This window comes from Lethenteron reissneri, chromosome 26 (genome assembly GCF_015708825.2).
Source record: "Lethenteron reissneri isolate LAM-NWPU_2019-01 chromosome 26, ASM1570882v1, whole genome shotgun sequence".
NCBI lineage: Eukaryota > Metazoa > Chordata > Hyperoartia > Petromyzontiformes > Petromyzontidae > Lethenteron > Lethenteron reissneri.
Window position 1 is genome coordinate 4,081,017 of NC_083804.1, and position 20,992 is coordinate 4,102,008.

General features: G+C 50.5%; 1 protein-coding gene across 1 annotated transcript in view; it reads right to left on the reverse strand.

The window, feature by feature from the left end:
* Window positions 1–20,471, reverse strand: part of LOC133347511 (synaptotagmin-1-like) — a 303,405-nt gene extending 282,934 nt beyond the window's left edge. Inside the window, exon 1 of the mRNA XM_061559832.1 lies at window positions 20,135–20,471. The gene's annotated coding sequence lies outside the window, so the exon portion shown is untranslated. The remainder of the gene's footprint in view (window positions 1–20,134) is intronic.
* Window positions 20,472–20,992: the final 521 nt, after the last annotated feature.

The following is a 20,992-nucleotide window of genomic DNA, read 5'->3' on the forward strand; positions in this document are numbered from 1 at the left end:
CGCCGGGTTCATGGCGCAGCGCGCTAACCGCTATACAAAGATGAAGTTCCCCTGGTATAGCCTTAACAGACTATTGAGACAAGTGCTGTTAGCGAGCACCTATGAAGGTAGGCACGGCACACGAGGGGGTGGGTAGCCAGGACCACGCCCGGCCGCCTTTGTCTCCCTAGTGGCGATGTTTACACGCCGCACACTACCGCACACGCACACTCCGACTCAGCCAGTGCTGACACCCTCCCTAGCTGCGGCTCCGTTGTTTATTTATACACTCACCTGCCATGGTGACAGGACATCACCTGTGAAAGGAAGAGCGACAGAGGAACAGCGCACGCGACAACATCTCGGAGGCTAGGAGATGTTCACTACCTCGCCCGGTATGCAGGAGTGTCGTGGGTTCGATCCCGACCCTGACGCCTGCTGTAGATTTAGAGTTCGCGTGTCTCTCTCCCCGTGGTTGCGTGGATTTTTATCCGAGGCCTGTGCTTTTCCCTTCTACATTTAGAAACAATAGTTTAGCGCATTTGGCTGCTAAACATTTTTACACGATAATGAGTCACTTCGTTGGCCTTACCTGGTAAAATAAAAACGAGTTTAAAATAGTTTATCTCCAGCATCAGAAGCAGCTAACACAGAAAACACACACGGTATCCCGAATAGCCTTACAGCCTGTTGGACGCAAGTGCTATTTGCGAGAACCTATTTAGGTTGGAATGGCACACCAGATGGTAATGTGGGCAGCCTGCAATTGTCTGTCCACAGTACTGAATACGTACACGCTTGATACACGATACTCGTTACAGGCTGAGTCTACCTTAAGGAGGCCCAGGACCAGCTAAGATATCACTCCCTGCTCGTGTTGGCCATGGCCAACAAATTTAATTCAGGTCGGCGGTGGGTTAGTTGCGCAGTGTGCGAACCACTGCCCCACCACCACCACCACCGGTGACGATTATCTGTACCAGTCGTGGGCCTCCTCTCGGTCGACTCAGCCTCAAACGTGGGTACACCTGGTGTGGTGTGTGTAGACATCACCACTAGGGAGACAAAGGCGGCCGGGCGTGGTGCTGCCCCCCGACCCAATCTCGTGTGCCGTGCCGGCCTTCCTAGCTGCCACTCCGCTAACAGCACTTGCCCCGAAAGCCTGTCAATGCTATACGGTGGAAGGGGTGGTGGGGGAGGTAGGGGGGACCTTTATCTTTGTGTGTGAGACCGAGGCGCGATCCACTCAACCCCCACCACCCCCTCCCCCCACCACGGCGATGACCTCCCGACACGGCAGCTCATTTGCGCGCGAATAGATTTGCCGATTAAAGCGACTGACAAACAGCGCGCGGGTCCGGGCGTCCTCACGCGGCTCCACGCGGCCAAGCCCGGCGGCTCTTAATTTTAATGTGAACGCGACGAGACAGCGGCTCGCTCGTCCCGTCGAGCCCGAGAAGGGGAGACGACGAAGAAAGAGAGGGGGGGGGGCGGGGGCTAGGGGGCGGGGGGCTAGGGGGCGGGGGGCTAGGGGGCGGGGGGGAAATAATGACATCGCGTAACGCAAAAGCGCCCCCCCCCCCCACACACACACATTCGCGTAAGCGGCTCCAGACGTTTTGTCGGCGGCGCTCGGCGGAGAGCTGCGGCAGGGGGTAGTTGGCTGCGTCGAGTGACCTCGCAGGGGCTGTGGAGGGTGAGGATGTGGATGAGCGGGCGCTGGGTGGCGAATGGGCAGCGGGTGAGATGACTCGTGGCGATTCCCTTTCTCCCCATTAACTGGGACAGGCTCCCACTGCACGCGAAGCAATCAACTTCAATCTTCACCCGAGAAAGCCGCTTACGCGCCTTCCTGCAAAGTCATCTTCTCTGCCGTAGCCCATCCCGGCTTGCTACTGATACTCCCTGCCAGGTCAACCCCTATCACTACCCCTACCCCAACCACTACCCCTATCAATACCCCTATCACTACCCCCAACCCCTATCACTACCCCTACCACTACCCCGACCCCTAACACTAACACTACCCATCCCCATCCTTAACCACTCCCACCTGTTCTCCTACCCGTGGCCATAACTACACCACCGCCTTCAATAATGACCACTTCTCTTGATTATCTCCACCACGAGCGTCGTGTCACAATTGTTGTGAAGTGACTTGGAATCAGGCGCTAGGCAAATCTGCGTAAGATATAAGAGGGCAACGGTGTTCGGAAGCTAAACGTCATTGTCGAGGTCTGCTGCTGGCCACGAAGAGAGGGCGTTAGGAGCGAGCGGGAGAGAGTTCGTGTCGTTTTGCTGTCCCTCCTCCTTGGTTGCTAGAGCGCACACTAACCGTGGTTTACGATGCTGACCCACGTATAGTTTGGGTCGCGTGGCGGAGGATAAATCGGTCGGTAATATTTTAGACGAGGCAATGTTGGAGACAAAACACAATTCTTGCGGAATGCCAGACGTAACGGTGAGGGTATCCGATTGGCTAGCATCCAACTCCTCCATTTATTGATCTATCGGTGAGAACACCGTGAAATCCAAGCGTGCAGATTAGAGTGGCTGTGAAAGAGAAACAACTGTCGGTACGAGAAAACTCTGACGTTTATTGGAGAGAACCAATTCATTATGTGGACCAAATACAAATTTCTGTGCAAAACAAATCAGCACTCACAATCCCGCAGAGAAGCAATTAAAATCACACACACACACATTCGATACTTTCATGTATATAATAAGCAGCTGCTAAAATTGGCTCCTTAAAAAAAATCGAGACAGCTGAAGTCACAATCGTGCGTCTTCTCGCTAAAACCTGTGGCTCGAAATCTCGACGTGAAGCTTTCGTGACTGCAGGAATTCACATTCTTTGGGTCTTTCGGTAAAGTCACGTGGGTATAGGTTGAAACAAAAAAAACGACGACGTTTCGATCGCAACACAAGCGATCGTCGTCACGTGAATGGCCATCGCTTGTGATGCGATCGAAACGTCGTAGTTTTGTGTTTACTTTATTTATTTGTTGATCTTATCCACGTGACTTGACTGTGCTCGATGTCAGGCGACCGGCCCGCACAGCGACCGCGCCGTACGGAGACCCGTCTGAGAGTTCCACAGACTCGATTCTACGCGTCAGTGTCGATGCGAGTTCAGAGATTCCAGATAAGGTGGGCTGGGTGTGTTGGGGGGGGGGGGTTCTGGGATTTAAAAAAAAATCATTCCGGGGTGCGCTGACACCGTGAAATTGAAAGTAAGTAAATATAGCGCGAGGCGCCAGAGAGATGGACCTCGTGTGGGATAGTCGCCCGGTGGATTAACACGAGACAGGGTCGTGAGAGGCCTTCACCCAACAGTGAATTGATCGTGGATGGTGATGATTGGGCAAGGAGTAGGGGCATAATGTTCGGCGTGTAGCACGCGAGCCAATTCGACACGGGCCCTACTCATAACGCTGACCAAGCAAGCCTAGCAAACACTCAACACGGGCGAGAGAAGAGGCGGCGTGGGTCATTGGTTCAGGAGTAGCTCCGATGAGCACGGTTGGCTACGTACGGTGCGACAGAAGTTCAACATACACACACCTGGAGCCGAGCAGACGTACCAGTGACCAGGATCATCCGCTGAGGAAGGAGGCTCATGAGCGACGCTACTGAGTAGGTATCGGCGGCTGCCCGCCATCAACAGTGGGAGGCAGTGCAACAGTCGGATACAAAGTGGCGAGTTGGCATGGTAGGGAGCACAGTTGATGCACGAGCCTGGTCCGTGAACTCACAAACCCCTCACACACCCCTCCCCGTGACCTCTTGGCACCTAGCCTGCCACCGTGGCTCGGTGACATGGGGCACCGCGCAGTGGTGAACGGCAGCGGCTATTTTGTTGCTGCTGCTGCTGCTGCAGCATTCGAGTAACGTGTAGTAGCTATGATGGAGAGTTCAAGTGCCGCGGAGAAAGCTTACTCCGCTGTAAAATGTCCCCCCACGTTAGTGGCTGAGATGCGCTGAGTTCAGGTTCCCAATGGCCCAGGCTGCATTCGTCGGAGTGGTTAGCAACTTAAAAAAAAAAAATTTTCACTTGTGCCCAAGGCGCAGATAAAGACATCTGCCTTTCGAAACGTAATGTTCTTTTCTGTAAGGTGCAATTTCACGCTATTTACTGCCGGCCGCGGTGTCGCGCGCGTGACGGCGGCGTGGGTGGAAGCGATAGCGACACGAGCTCGCGGGAGCAGCCACACGGCCTCGGCAGTGCTTCAAACAGTGGGCTGCATGTGCCACACAATGGTGAAAGCACGAAGATGCAGCGCAGTACGAGGACACGCACACGCGGGCACAGGAGGGCTTTTAGCGAGCGGGCATTTCAAGGGGCGGCATGGCACGTGAAGTGGTAGAGGCCTGGGGCGTAAAGCAGTTGATTTTGCCTCTCCACTGCTGATGTTGCCCACGCCACCACACGAGAGGTACGAACGTCACAAAAGAGCCGGGTTCAGAGCCAGCCACCGCATGGAACTGATGACAGGGGGCGCCGCGGTGGCGAGATGTTAATTTCCTCGCCTGGTGTGCAGGAGGTCGTGTGGTTCGATCCCGACCTTTGCCGCCTGCTGCTGTATATTTTCGGAGTCTGCGTCTCTTTCCCCCGTGGTCGCGTCGATTTTTTTCTGGGTCCTCCGGGGTTTATTCTCTCAACGATTTAGAATCGGCATGCCACTTACCACTGATGTTAGCCATGGCCGGGAATTGAACTCGGGAAAACCGGAGTTGGTTGGTACTGCAGTGTGCTGCTAAGCACTGCGCCACCACTCTCACCACGCGCACGCAATCGTACAGCGGCGAGGGATATCTGAACTGGTACAGAGCCTCTTCTTCCCTTCAGTAACTCACAATGACCGAATTGGTGAAGTATGCTTGAACAATCCCCACGACAGACACGGCAATAGGGGGGTGGTGGGAGGGACATCGATTGACAGTTGTGGATTATGATTGTTTGTTATCCAAAACAAATCTATCACGTTCACATAAACTCCTTTAATGTGAATTTCCACAAAACAGTTCTGGTATCACGAACACCACAACCGTGACGAGGGGCGTAAGCCGCTTAAAAAAAAAGTTGAAAGGGGAATTAAACATTTCCTTAAAAAAGATATTACGTTCAAAAGGATCCCTCATTCAATATTAACGCCCGCCATTCACTCCAGTTTAAGGCTCTTAATAAAAGTAAATAAGAGGAAGCTTGGCAGACGGGATGCGTGCAGAGGTGAGTGAGAAGCAGGGAGGAAAAAACGTCCCTCTTTGCCCATTTTCCACTGACACATACCGTGCCAAGCCAGCACGGGAAGTGCGTGGTACGGGTGTGTTTTATTTTTCAATTTCCCCACTGGCTCTTTGCCGTGCCGAGCTGTAATCGCACTGTGACGCAACGGCTTCACTGAATTATCTAAATCTGGTTCAGGCCTGAAGCAGGGTCAAGGCGCACGGCTAACGATATTAATAATAATCATAAAATAATAAGAATACGTTTCCCCCTTTTTTCTGGCAACAAAACAGGTGTTAAGATGTTAAAATACCAAACTGAAACCTTTTACAAGGAATCATGTCTGTATTAACCACAATGCTTGTGGTCAGAATGCAAACAAAAACATACTCTGATAATATATGCATTGTCCTTGAAACGGATTGGTCCACACCAGAGACAGCTTTCTTTTGAGCCTCGTCTCAAACGGTGTTAGACCAGAGGACGCCAATAAAAAAATACAAAAGCATAATTTCAACTTGTAACGCGCACTGCTTCGCTCACCCTTGCTGCCGATTAGGCGCAGTCAAATAACATCAGCTCACGGTGTGCGGGTTTTTTTGTCTACTCGGATATATTTATCGAGATGAGTGTTTGTTTCAATTTTGGCTATTAAATGGACCCGCCTAACCAGTTTTTTTTTATCCCATTACGAATACATAAGAAACCAGGCCCATCCTATTGCTGGCTACGTTTGAGCGAGCAACTATTTCAAAGCAACACGTTGCTTGCAATTAGACTGCCAAAAGGTAAATACTGTTGACCCCATTTGTGGTGTTGTCCTTCCCCGGCACCTCCAATCAGCACATTTGGCTACATACGGTGCGAAAGAAGTGCAACTCACGTACTTATCGCTACTCTGTTTTCAATGTCTAATCGCGTTCCTGTTGCGTTACTTTACCCAGGTCGCTGTTACTCATGAGACCATCCAGCTCTCTGGACCTCTCACCTGGGTAAAGACAAAATAAACCTGACCGACACGGATCAACCCTGTTCGTGTTGTGTATGTTCAACTTTTTTCGCACCGTACGCAGCCAACCGTGCCAAATCGGAGGTGCGGGGGAAGGACAACGAACTGAACGCAAAACGCCGTTTTAAAGAAATTCGTTTTCAGTCTAGATTTAAAGTGCCATGGCTCCAGTGGCTTGCTAATCAACTGACATTCAAATATTATACGTACAGCAGTTTGGGTGGAGTGGTGACACGGCGGATAGCACAATGGGTGCACGGTGAAGCTGCTGAGACCAGACGTTCATCCCAGGCGACGGCTGACATTCGGTAAAGAGCGATGTTCGAACCGGTCCGGGCAACCCCAGGCAACCCACGCACGGAGCAGCGTGGTCAAGTGTGTGGGGGTGAAATCTCTCATAAGCCACGGACGTGGCTCGGGTCAGCGGTTCATCCAGCAGTGGATTGACAAAGGGCTGCGAACAACTACAAATGTCGGTTATTTTCAGTAGCCATCGTGCGTCTCTCGGTAAATAAGCATACAAGCTCGCACGGCATTCTGGGAGCGAGTCATCTCTCCGTTTTTTTGTCCTGGAGAATTGGTTTAATACGAAGCAAAACGCTGGATCGGTTTCGACACTCAGTGTGGTCATCATGCAGAGTCAGGGCTTGCTTAAGCATCACGGTCAAGTCCAGCTGTCATTGCACATAGCGCAGGCAACAACCGCTGGCGTAACAGCAGGCCTGCGAAGTCGTGACGTTGACATGGCGAGGTGTGAGAACGTGACCTTTTGACCTTAGGCTTGAGTTCTGTACGAGAGATTGCGTTACTTTAGTTCTAAAAACCCTCAAATGGATGAAGTAACCAGAGGCGGCTCATGTTTCACGAGTATCTCCTCACATAGAGTGGTCGCGGACAAAAACTGAATACTTTGCGAAATGATCCATTTCCAAGGGGGGAAGCTGCTGGTGGCAGATTGCAAAACAGCCCCAGCGGCCACTGCATTATTTATAAGCCCAGAACAATGACAACATGAGGACGGAATCTCCCTCACAGCCGTAAAGAAAACACCATCAGCTGCACATGTGTGCGCAACCTAAGTTGTTACAGCTCTTAATGAAAGCGGACACCCAAAGCGAGCGAGCGAGCGAGGTGTGCATTGTCTAGGCTAGCGGTGAGCGCGCCGCGCTACGAACCCGGCGACCCGAGTTCGACTCCCAACTCACGACCAATAACAGTGGCGGATATATGTCCCCTTCCTGGGCATCTCCTAAGTGGACTCAGCCTCAAATGAGTACCTGATGCGGTGTGTAAACAGGCAGCACTGAGGAAAGCGTCGACTGACTGGGCGTGGTGCTGGCCACCAACACTCTGTGTGCCGTGACGGCCTTCATAGGTGCTCGCAAAACAACACTTGCCCGTTCAGGCTATACCGGCCACCTTTGTCTTTGTGGTGGAACCGTGGTTTGGACACTGCGGGGTGAGTCGGGGTGGGGTTGTGATCTGTCACAGGCACTCAATACAAATGTTCCACATTAAGTGCACCTCATAAGTATGCATGCACGGAGGTCATCCCCTCTGCACTCCGACCACTACGCAATCAAACAAGACGACCCCACTCACACGAAGCAATTCAACAAACATACCCCCCCCCACCTCCGGCAAGAACCCTGACCCCCGCTAAACGTGAGAATGGAGACCGAGTCGGGCTATTCTCAATAAACAGAGGGCTGCTGTTATTCGACAGGGCCCACCCACTAGGATGAGTGCTGCCCCCACGTTCAATTGAGCCGACAGACACTTTATTGTTGTTCTTGTTGTTGTTGTTGCCTTTGATGCGAAAGTTACTCTTCAATAACCGGCTTCACGGCGAGTTGGCGGAGCGGCTGATGCGCCCGGACCCACGGTTCAGAAGTTCAAATCCAGAATTGGTGGGGGAGGGGGGTAGAGGGGTTTACCCAGCGAATTCATTCGTGAGCAGATCAACGAAATACGATTGCACTTTGTAGCGAATCGATATTAGTTGTTCGATTAGTCCCCCGGAATAGGAATGTGGAATTTATAGCAATGGCTCAGGATGACCGACACAGATGAGTGCCATCCACAAGCACACAAGACAAAGATCCCCCGTATAGCCTTAACAGACTGTAGGGGCAAGTGCTGTTAGCGAGCACCTCCACAAGCACACACACACCGATACCAACACAGCCACCATTCGTCACCACGGCGCCTGTGCCAGGCCAGGTGCACTTTGAGGCCACGTGAAGTGTCGAAGGCTCCCTGACAGGAGGTCTCTGGACAGATCCAGGTGCTATGGGTTGGCAGACTGAGATGACTGGTAGATGCACCAAGATGTACCCCTTGCTGTGCCAACAGCACACGTGTGCACATTCAACTATTCTTTTTTATTTTACCAGGTAAGGTCCACTGAGCTACAGAGCATTTTTTTTGTCAGAGACGACCTGGCCACAAAATGAAAGCCCAACGAAGTGGCTTACCGTGTGGACAATTTACAGCAGCCGAATAATCTAAACGCGCGTTGATTCAAAAATGCTGGAGGGGGAAAACCCCCCACGGTTGGTACGGTACACACTTCAAACATTTTTTTTATACGGAGTTGATGAGCTCCTTTTATCGTGATGCTCCGGGGAATTTTTATGTTCGTCGGTTCATTTGTCCATCCAACGGTCCGTGTGATAAGGCGTCGCAAGCTTTCGGGGAAACTAAACCCCCTCACCAACGCCACCACCGCCCAGCGAACCATGAGTGACGTGCGTGCCGCTGTGGTGGTGGTGGTGGTGTGTGCGCGTGTGTGTGCGCACACTCGACTCAGCGTCAAATGAATACCTAATACGGTGTGTAAACATTTGTCACGAGGGAGACAAAGCGGCCGGGCGTGGTGCTGGCCACCCACCCCCTCGTGTGCCACAGTGCCGGCCTTCATAGGCGCTCGCTGACAGCACTTGCCCCAACAGTACGTTAAGGCTATACGGGGGATCTTCGTCTTTGTGTGTGTGTGTGCAAAGATTGGCAATAATATACTTTCAATCTGTACGTGTCTGAAAAATAAGAATAGGTCTTACCCTTTTCTGGCAATTAAAAAGGTGTTAAGATGTTCAAACACCAAATTGATAATTGTTGGAAAGAATCACGTCTGCATTAAACACGCGTATTTACAGTGAACATTATACTGGCTAAAAAAGTCCCATGATATAACTATGCGGGCCTGTTTTAAAAAGTATATATATAAAGTTTAACAACATTCCGCTGTGTGCCAGCGTGCCTGTACGTGCATTGGAGTCGTAGGCTGCGCGTAACCTCATTATTTACGGGACTGAATCATTCCTGGTGGGTGGGGGGGGGGGATGCAACCATTCTTCATAATTTTGTTTTCGTTATGTAAAGCAAAAAAAAAAATTTAAAACGAGAGAATACAAAACGAGAGAGTACAAGAGTTGCCACCGGTGGAGTCACGTGGTTGACCAAAGGGGGGGGAGGGAGGTTCAGGTCACGTGGTTGACCGTATGCGTCGCTCCAGCAGCACGTGGTCTGCTGGTGGGGGGGGACCCTTGCACCCTCTCGCCGAGTCGGCCCTTCGAGGCATTGGGCTGCGTTTGACTGGAAATTGGTGAATCGGTTGGAGGGGCGCCAAGCTCTGTGAGCCATTGCCAGCCGGCCCACATGGTTAGAATGAGCGAAAATGTGCGTTCCGTGTGTGCGCGTGCGCGGTAGTGCAGCGGTTAACGCGCTACGCTGCAAACCCGGCGACCCGAGATCAGTGTGTCAGCATCACCACTGGGGAGACAAAGGCGGCCGGGCGTGGTGTTGGCCACCCACCCCCTCGTGTGCCGTGCAGGGCCTTTCATAGGTGCTCGCTAACAGCACTTGCCCCGACTAGTCTGTTCAGGCTATACAGGGGGATCTTTCTATTTGCGAAATGGAGAAGCCGAGTTCGATTCCCGCTCACGGCCACCAACACCGGTGACGATATTTGAACCGGTCTTGGGCCTCCTCTAGGTTGACTCAGCCTCAAATGAGTACCTGTTGCGGTGTGTAAAAACATCGGCACCGAGAAGACAAAGGACGATCGGGCCTGGTGCTGGCATACAGTGTCATTTCATCATTCAGGCTTAAATTGGTGCTCGCTAACAAACAAGTACCAACATTCTCTGTATGGCTGTAGGGGAAATCTGTCTTTGTCCCCCTGATTGTCTCTCCCGTGAGCTGCTTCGAATGACAAATGCCCTATCCTCGCGACACAGGCATTTCCGGAGATGTTTCGCCTGCTCCAAGGTAATAAAAAAATGACATCGTAAATAAAATAAGAATTTCCGGTGGCTTTCACCTTGACCCTGCCATAACCACCAACATCTCAAGACAACATTCCTTACCTCCCATTCCCCTTCTTCTGTGACTCCAGCCTCGCACATTTCAGATAATGCCTGCACTTAATACACATTATTCTCATCACAGTAATTCTATTGTAGACATTACACAAGTGCCTTTTGACCAAATAAACCGGAACGCGCCCATGTCTCATCAGCCCGTGGGAGCGGAGTAGCGTTGAGCCGAGATGAGGGCACGGCAACTATGCATGCCAGGTTGCTATAGGTCGATGCAGGGCCCATGCTACAAGGTGGTCAGCAGAGGGCAGCAGTCCAGCAAGATCCACCACCGTACTCCACTCCTACCCTCAACCGCCTGTCCGGCTTGGGGAGCGCAGTAGATAAACCACGGCTGATGCTGCTGCTGCTGCCGCTGCTATATTTAAATATCACAGCGCAAAGCTAATTACTCGTAGCCCTGTGATGGACGGGGCATGAAGGGGTGGGGGGGAGGGGGGTTATGGGGTGGGGGCTTCATCCAGCAAGTTGTGTTTAAGCAGGCTGTGAGAACTCAAGAGAGCGGGATAGTCTCACGTGCAAGAGTGACCTGAGCCACCGTAAAACGACAAAAGCGAATCAAGTCAAATAAAGTGTATCAATGAAGCAAATAAAAATCAATTGAAAAAATTAAACAAATAATATTTCATTGACAGTTTTAATCAAACTCAGGTCTCCGGATACGGCGATAAGAGTCTTACGCGATGTTTAACGCTCTCTCTTCCTTGCCATGCCCTGCAAGCGCAAGCAAAATAAAGAAAGAAAGATTGCTCAATCCACTTTACGGGTGAGTCGTCCACGTTGTGGTTCTCCCCCCTTCCTCCTCCTCCGCCCACGCGGCCGCTTCCATTTCGCGATTACTTTTTGACTCGAGCTGCCACGCGCATTACATTCACGGCGCAAAGACACCACCCACCACCCCCCACGTACAGCCTGGAACAGACTGTTGGGGCAAGTGCTGTTGGCGAGCTGCACCGCCTATGAAGGCCGGCACGGCGGCACACATGGGGGTGGGTGGCCAGCGCCACGCCCGACCGCCTTTGTCTCCCTAGCGGCGATGTTTTCTACACACACCACACCAGGTACTCATTTGAGGCTGAGTCGACCTAGGAGAGGCGCAGGACCGGTTGAGATAATCGTGTTGGCCGTGAGCGGGAATCGAACCCGGGTGGCCAGGTTCGTAGCGCAGCGTAGCGCTGACCGCTGCATCACCGATCCCCACTACACACCGCACACACTCACAATACTGTAAAACCCTCATAATGGGGGTGGCTTGCGGCTGGAGGCCTCGGGAAATTAAAGAGGACACATTGAGATTTGTGCGGGGTTTTTTTGTTGACTTTCGTAGCGAAATCCCTGAAGGTCGCCACATTTTAAGCGATGTGGCGTTTTTGGAAGCCACTAGAGTTTGTGTGAGCGCGTGTGTGTTTCCGATCGTTAAGATAGTTTAACACGTAGTAGGGCTTTGGCGACCAATATCATCCATAATAGAGGTTGTTTTGGGGTTAGATCGCGTAAATATAAATGTGTCGTTAAACCCGCCACCACCCGACACAGCCAATTAGTAAAGTTTGTCACGTAAACAGAACGTGGCCAATTCGTTACCAGTACAGCACACCGGTGTGTTGGAGAGCAAATCCACAACATTTACAATCTGAGTACGACGTTTCGCCAGTAATTACAACTAGCTTCATCAGACGGACAGCCAGATTTGTAGAGAAATCTTTTCGTTCCTTAAATAGAGCTCACGAGTGACGTCATCACATCACTTGTGAAGGGCTCACGAGTGACGTCATCACATCACTTGTGAAGTACTCACGAGTGACGTCATCACATCACTTGTGAAGGGCTCACGAGTGACGTCATCACATCACTTGTGAAGGGCTCACGAGTGACGTCATCACATCACTTGTGAATGTAATAGCAAAGATTTAGGGATTAATAAAGTACAACCATAACCACAATCATATAAACAGAAATCTATTTGATAGCAATATATTGGAGGGGACATTTTGCGCATATTTCAATATAGGGGAAGATGTGTCCTCCCCAATATATATATTATAATTACGGCCTTGGCTCAAGTATTTAAAACTGGTCTCGGGTGTATGAATGGACCCCATGCACGTGTTGTATTTTCTTCCTTGTCTGCGAGCTTCGAGCTCAGATGCTCCAGTTCCTGAGAGTGGGCCCTAATTAAAACACACGTCAGTTCAGTTCGCAACAAGTGTACTGATTGCAAAGGCGGCGCGCATATTTGATGGCAGGAAGGTGGTGGGTGGGGGGAATAAGGGGCTTTCTGTCAAAGAATTTCGGAGATGAGCACGCTGGGAATTCCAATGAGAGAGACACACACACGAAGAGGAACACGTGGATCAAAGAACACGTTAGAGGCACCACGTGGGAACGTCGAAGGAGCGTGATGTTTGCACACTGCACCAGATACTCATTTGAGGCCGAGTCGATCTAGGGGAAACGGTTCAAATAATCGTCACCGATGTTGGCCGTGAGCGGGAATCGAATTCGGGTCGCCGGGTTCAAAGCGCAGCGTGCTAACCGCTGCACTATCGCTCCACACACACACGCACACACACGCGCGCATTAGCACTCACACATTCACACATACCGTATGCCTCTAGTTGGTCTAATAAGGGACGTGCGGGTGGGGGAATAGATACATAAAATATTGAAAATGAAACACATAAATACGGCACTCCGTTAAAATTGCCACGTGCGTGCTAAATGAAGGCCAAACGGGTCGTATGCATACATAACGCAGACACGGATTGCTCAACGAGTCTCGCGGACCCCTGGGGCACGTGCAAGTGATGTGGTGACTATCGAGCACCTGTACGCCCATCCCTCTTTAATATACCCCTCGGGCTCTCTGGCGGCTCTGATGCGTGATTTATGTAAGGTCCAAGTATGCTTCATCGAGTACAATGGAAACCATTCAACTTTCGCGAGTGCCGTCCATTCGGGGGATGGACTGGGAAGAGAGTTCTTATAGTATGATAACAAATAATAATCATCATCATGCAATCAAAGGCAAACGGAGAACGACCGCAGAGAAAATAAACAGGGCAACTGGATAAGCCGACTTTGATGTATCTCCCACTATCGTCACAATTACCGTTAAGTACCTTACGTGCAATTTTCCAGGGCATAAGAATAATTAAATGCCTTAAAATAATATGTAACAATACACACAAGGCTCAGTTTAATACCCAAAGAAAATAAGGCTCAGATCCTTCAGAGGAGATGGCCTGCCAGACCAATATTTTTTTTCAGCAGCTTTGAACGATAATTAAGATTTACTACATTTATTATTTCGCATTTTCGCCGTCCTCCCAGCACGCGGCTTGGCTGTCGTGACAGGGCTGTGGTTCACGCGCTGATATTGTCTCGACGTTAGGGGGCGATGTTGCTATGTCGTCGTTTTTTTTTCTCACAAGTAGATAATTTGGGAGGTATTTTTCCCCCCACTAATTTGGCAATTGTGTTTTTTTTTACTGGAAATTTTTTGGAGGTTGGCAGTACTCACAAACAGCGTGGAACCATTCATCAATATTGCACAAATGGAATGTAAAGTAGCAATGAATTAATGACCAGATGAGTACGTATCTGTCCATCACCCAGTGGGCTTTAGACGAATAACTTTCAACGGCTTTTGAGTCTCAGCAAGTGAAACCCGGTCCCTTGGGTTTCGCTGCTTAAAAGTGTTTAAATGCGTCGACATAGGTGGCTCAGATGTCTGACTGAGCCCTGAGGTGGCATCACTGAAATCCCGGGTCCCAGTGATGCCGGTTTCCTCAAGTGCAGCAAGTTGCTGGTCTCAGCACGTTCAGCAATGACTGCGCGCGTCAAATGTGCTTCTCCGCCCAATTTGGCTAAAGGCCAGCTCTGGTAAATTAAAAGATACGACTCTGACTCACGCAAAACGCAGTTACAATCTCAGTGGCGGAGTGGTTGGGAAAGTAATGACCCCTACGATGTGGAACAGCGGTCACCGGGAAGCGATATCAGAGGTATACGGTTGCTCTATGATGTCCAATTGTTGGGGCTGTTCACTAACATGGAGGACTGCACTGCTCTGTGACATTACCGAATGGACATTTCCTTTTGAAATATCAATCATAGCAGCACGCGGTTTAACATTTAAGTGAACCATCTTTTTTTACTATCTTCATTTCGAACTTAAATCCATTGGCATTTCCAGCAGGTATAATAATTCGACGAGGATTGCCTTACGTTTGTCTTGGGAGTGCAAACTGCCAAGGGCATCCCAGCTGTTCTCTGTGAGTTCGTTATTGTGTCATGCCCAGACATCGCTGCTCAAGCCCAGCGAGATCCTGAAAGTTGCAGCAATGCACAAAACGATAACAAATCATCCCGGCTTAAACGCTGCTCCGGCATTTAAGTTAAGGGGCTTATCGATATGCGGACCGTGTGCACATTAGTCATGTGTAAGGATGCGATTTCGACTCGGTAATTATCGGTGAAATTCCGTGGAGGACAGTCATGTACGTGACGTACCCCCCCCCCCCCTTGTCGAAACAAAACAATAAAGGGGAGCGCCTAAATCGAATGCGGTTCTTTTTTTTTCTTGTTACGAATCTTTCCCAAGATTTCACTTTCGAACGCATTCAAAGTCGACGTTTATTCTCCCGCGACCTCCGCTGCAACATTCGTCGCTCACCGTCGTCCCGCGAACGCAAAACCCCGCGGCGGCCGTTGCGGGTCGACGCGAGGAATACACAAAACAGAGAGAGAGGGTGAGAGAGAGAGAGTGAGAGTAAAAAAATACATAGAAAACAGGGGGAACATAGATATATAGTAGGGAGAGAGGGGGTAGAGAGGGGGGGGGGGGGTAGAGAGAGGGAGTAGAGAGAGAGAGGGAAGGGGTAAGAAGGAGCAGAGCAGAGCGTGAAATTTTCCGTGAAATCTTTCATTTAAACAGGGGGGGGGGGGGGCACATAAAGCAAAGCATTGGAAAAAAACCTAAATGATGAACGAAGCAAAGTGCCGACTACACCGAGCATCAAAAGAGAGTGAGTGAGAGAGAGATTGAGAGAGAGAGAGCGCGCAGGAGTGGAAAAGACCGCGGTGAGCTGCCGATCGAAAGCGGCTGATTTCGTCGTAAGCCGAGGGACGCGCCGAGCGCCACGCCGCATTGCACGCACGCGCGCCAGCCATCCCAGAGTCCGCGCATGCGGCAACCCCCCCCCCCCCTTGCCTCCGTGGGACGCCCACGACCACCCTTACGCCCGCGCCCTCCCTCCCCCACCTCCAATCCGCCAGGACTGTCTCTGCAGTGAGCCTCGTGCAGGAGGAGGGAAGCGCCGAGGAGGGCGAAGCGGTGACGAATGTCTGAGCAGATTGGTCACCGCCTCGCGCCCCCCCCACCCCCTCCTCCTCCTGCTCTCGGTTCTGCCTGGTTCGGGCGCAGCCGGCCCCCGCTTTAGTCGTCGCAACGTCTCGCGTTGTGGCCGCCGTGTCGACTGAACATATGTGGCGGGGGGGGGGGGGGGAAACGAGTTTTATAGCTCGTCGGATTCCTTCGGTATGAATAAATAAATGTTGCTGTTCTGTCAACAAAGTACGAGTGAGACAGTGCCGTTTGTGGGTCCACTGCTGGATGAAGGCCTCCTCCATGATCGTGTCGGTCGTGTAGGGATTCTTCTTTTTATTTTCTGTTACACCATAACTCACCACGCTTCACCACGTTTCACCAGCGCGGGGATCGCCTAGGCGGAATCGAATATCGGTTCAGATTCGCCACCGATGTCAGCCACGGCTGAGAATCGAACTCAGGTGATCTGGTTCGTAGCGCAGTGCGCTCATCGTTGCGCCACCGGCGCCGCATGCTGTCACCCATCCCCACAACAAGCCACCGTCCGTCTCCGCCTATCTCTATGCCCAGCACCAAAAATTACACGTCCAGCACATTCACAGGCCTCTGTCATTCCACGGCTGGATGAGAGCCTCCCCCGGCACCGTGCGGGTTTTGGCAGCTGTTTATCAGCATGTGTTGAATCAGACAAACTCTGGACTGGTTTCGACCTTTTTTGGTTTTCATCAGCAGTCGGACCTGTTAAATGAATACTGCTGCTTCGCCAAGTTGCCGTTGGTGAGAGCATTGCATCTACATTGAAGGGGCCATGTGGGTGCGGCGAAAAGAAAAACGGAATAATACAATTCGATTTTCACCGTTGTGAAACATTCTGGTTGAAAAAATAAATAAGCAAATTGACTTCTTTTTTTATTTCCCCATTAAAAAAAACCCATACATACTTTCACTGCACTGACCTCACGGTTTCCTAGACAGATATCAACCGGCAGCATGTGTTTAAGCAAGCAAACTGGAGAAGTTTAGAGATTTTGGATCCTATCAGCAGCAGTCAGGCTTGCTAAACAAATACGGCTGTTATTTATCCTCAAGAGGGATGTAAATATTGGCACCCTCCGCACAATTCGATACAATTGTCAGGATTGGGGGTCACGCTTCGATTCAAATGTCCCTTCTGATTGGACTGTCATGGTGTTGGTGGAATCAATGGTGGCACAAAGATGCAAATTATACAAAAAAAATAAAGCTTGCTTACATATCTAAATCGCAATACGTTTGCCGTTCCACTGCTGGACAAATACTTCCCCTCCCCCCACCTGCGGGTGGTTCGACCATACTTCACCATGCTGGTCATTACAAGTTGTTAAAGGAGTCCAGGGGCATTCATGACTAGTTTAGATATCACTCGTCACTCGTGTAAGCTCTGGCCGGGGTACGAACTCAGGTGCAGTTGGGTTTAAAGTGCAGCGCATTATCCATTGTGCTGTTTGCTAGCGCTCCAGTCATAAACATATTAATTGGAAATAATTGATTTTGCCATGCACAATTTGATGCATTTATCTGATTGTAAGAATCAATTTCAATTAGCGAATCAATTAATTGTTATTTTCCTAATTAAATCTCCAACCGAATTACTTGCGCGATATCCTTAACCCTTATTACTATCGGAAACCCTTCATCCCTTTCCATGAACCTCCATCCAAAACCAGTGCATGTTGCATTTACGTCGAAACCAATAGGCGACGTTTCTGGCAAGGGCCCTTCTTCACAAAGCAGCGCACCAAATGGTTAACAAAGGATGCTGGTAGTGATGAGTACCGACGTGCAAATCCTTGGTTTACGAGGACCCCATAACAAACGAAACCTTCAGTTGAAATCCGTGCAATGGCCATCATCTCCTCTCGACAATCTTGTCTCCGCTGTGACGATTTCCACGCATCAATCTTGTGTGCACTCGTGACGAGGTGCAGGCCAGACGCGGTGCGCGCCACGTCAACGCGGCACTCGTTTCGAATCGGGGTTCGACTTTGGTGATGGCATGCTTAAATCTGAAAAGTTGAATGTCACATTGTTCTATTTGACTGAACTCTCTATCGCGACTGCGTGGCATTTGAATAATTTAGGCAGAACAGATATACCCCGGAGTGTGCCAACAAGACGGGCCAAATCTTTATTGGTGGGGGCACTCCACAGGATTTCAAGGGTATAACAATTAATTCGTCTGTTTGCAGAAGAGCGATTGTCATCACAAGTCTTGGCGGAAAAATAATGCAGAATTTGGTGGAAACCATCAACGGTTTGGCAATATCTCTCTCACCAAACGTAAAACAAAAACTGCCTTTCTGCACCATACATGACTCAGGTACTAACTGTGCCTCTGTTGTGGTTCGTTTGGTTTTTGATCATGGGAAATATTTCCATATTTTACAACATTCATGAGAACATTTGGTTAGTTTGTATATGTAGACAGATGTAGTGGGTTTTTTTTAACGCATTTTATTATGCACGAACTTCCTTTTAATTACACAGCATGACTTGTAAAGTCAACCGTGGTTGTCATCTGGAGAGTATTTGCTCTTTGCCATCGCAAGTCGTGGGATGATTCTCGACACCTGCAGTGGGACCTACTGCAGGAGATGCTCGCCACCCCAATATTCACGTTCAGACGGGAAGCACTTCACCCGTTCGCTCCAAAAGAGAAGATGTCATCAACTTTGCTTGAATAGCAAACCACGGAGTGGAGGAGCGAGTAGAGCGGTGGGTAGCGAACCGCGCCATACAATCGATTCCTGGCCACGATTAACCACCAGTGGGGAGCGATATGTAAACCGGTTCTGCCCCCGCCGCTCCGACCCCCACTTCCCCTCCCCCCACCTTCCACTCGCCCCCCCCCCCACCCCTTTCACCAAGCCGCATTGGCCAACGTAATGAAGGTCAATCAACCTCCATTTATAAAATGAGAAGGGAAGACCTTCGTCAAATCATCCAGCAGTCGCTTGACGACGAGCAATACGTTAATTTACTAACACACAATGTGTGTGCGAATTTACTGGGGGTGGTCTTGTATATTGCATTTTTAGCGTATATATTTTTTTCTAAATTCCGTGATTTTTTTTTATAGTACGATTTTTTGAAATATATATAGCTACGATTTCCCATGCATCTTAATATATGTTTTCATTGCATTGGTTCGAGAGTTGTTGTTTTTTCTTTCAACGGGATCTACAAAAAAACTGCAACCATCAGCATATTCGAAACAATCACGCACGCACACACCCGCACACACACACCCCCCACACATCCACACGCACAAAGACAAGAAAAAAACCCTCTCCCGTATCGCCTTCACCAGACTGTAGGGCCAAGTGCTGTTAACGAGCACCTATGAAGGCCGGCACGGCACACGAGGGGGGTGGATGGCCAACACAACGCCCGGCCGCCTTTGTATCCCTAGTCGCAATGTTTACAAACTGCACCAGGTACTCATTTTAGGCTGAGACGACCTAGGGGAGGCCCAGGACCGGATCAAATAATCGTCATTGGTGTTGGCCGTGAGCAGGAATCGAACTCGGGTAGCCCAGTTCGCGGCACAACGCGCTTCCCGCTACACGACCGCTCTCCACACACACACACGCGCACACACACACACACACGCGCACGCACGCGCAAGGACACTGCGCATGTGACACACACACACACACACGCGCTCACGTGCGCGTAATGTTAATCCAATCGCTTTACGCTGGGCTTCGCCAAGTGCTCACTTAAGTCGAGAGCGACGGGCCCCATTGTGATTCTAATTAATATTAATTTATACACGTATAATTTTTAAACGCTCTAAAAACAAAGGAGTTTTCCTTTCCCCCCCCAAAAAATCCAGTAATGTCGTGCCCTCCCTAGAGATGTGAACAAAAAAACACACACACACACACACAGAGATCGTTCGGCTGGCCTGACCGTCAATTACATAACATCGCGTGCTCCCCTTTGGGCGCGTTATTAAGTTTCACCGTGCGTAACGCTACTGCGGATACCCCACAATCATCGCTCTTTACACTGCGCACAGGCGGGCGGACGGGGGCGGGGTGAAAAAAAGTATCGAGACGATCATCGGTTGATATTCGATTGAATAATAACCCTGAAAGCAGAACGAGTAATTATTATAACGGTGTAGAGCGACAGACTTTTTTGTTTTTGGTACTCACAGTTGAATATAGGAGGAGGTGCTCGTTGGGCTGCTGCTGCTGCTGCTGCTGAATGTGATGATCGTGCCGCTGTTGTTGTTGTATGATGATGATGATGCCCCCCCTCCCCCCGGTTTAGCGTTAACTCTGCCCGCGGGGATTAGAGAGAGAGAGAGAGGGAACGAGTCAGTTGAGAGAGAGAGGAGAAAAGAAGAGAGGGTGGGAGTTGGGAGCGGAGCGAAGCACACGCTCTCCCAGTCGCTATTGAGTCGCTGACCGTGGTGCTGAGAGAGAGAGACGACGACGAGAGAGAAGAGTTGGGAGCGGAGCGAAGCACACGCTCTCCCAGTCGCTACTGGGGCGCTGACCGTGGTGCTGATTGTAGCCACCCCCTCTCAGCGCGTGACGTCGCCCACCCCCTTACCGCTGCTGCTGTTTGCTACTGGAGGTGGTGGTGGTGGGAGGTGTGTGGAGTGGGGGTAGCTGGTGGGTAGGGTAGGTGGGTGGTGGGGGGTGTGTTGGGACAGGCAGGATGGGTTGTGCCACACCTAACAACGACGAACGCCGCGCTTTAGGAGGCGCACAAAGTCGAGCCAGGAGATGTTTGGCGATGGCCAAACGTTGGACATTGGTGCACTAGCACGAATAACAAAACGAACAAATACAACTCTAGACATCAATAATACTATTAATAAGACTGCCTTTAATATGGCGACGTTTTGGGGCAGTGCTCCTACTTTAGAGCACATCGTAGGGAGATGCCAGCCTCGCTGTGCTGGCTGTGAAAAGAAGGGATAATGCCCGAAGGGCTGGGCCTATGTGCTGTGAAGAAAGATCGTTGCCTGGAACGTCGTATATTATATATGCAATATATTTAGG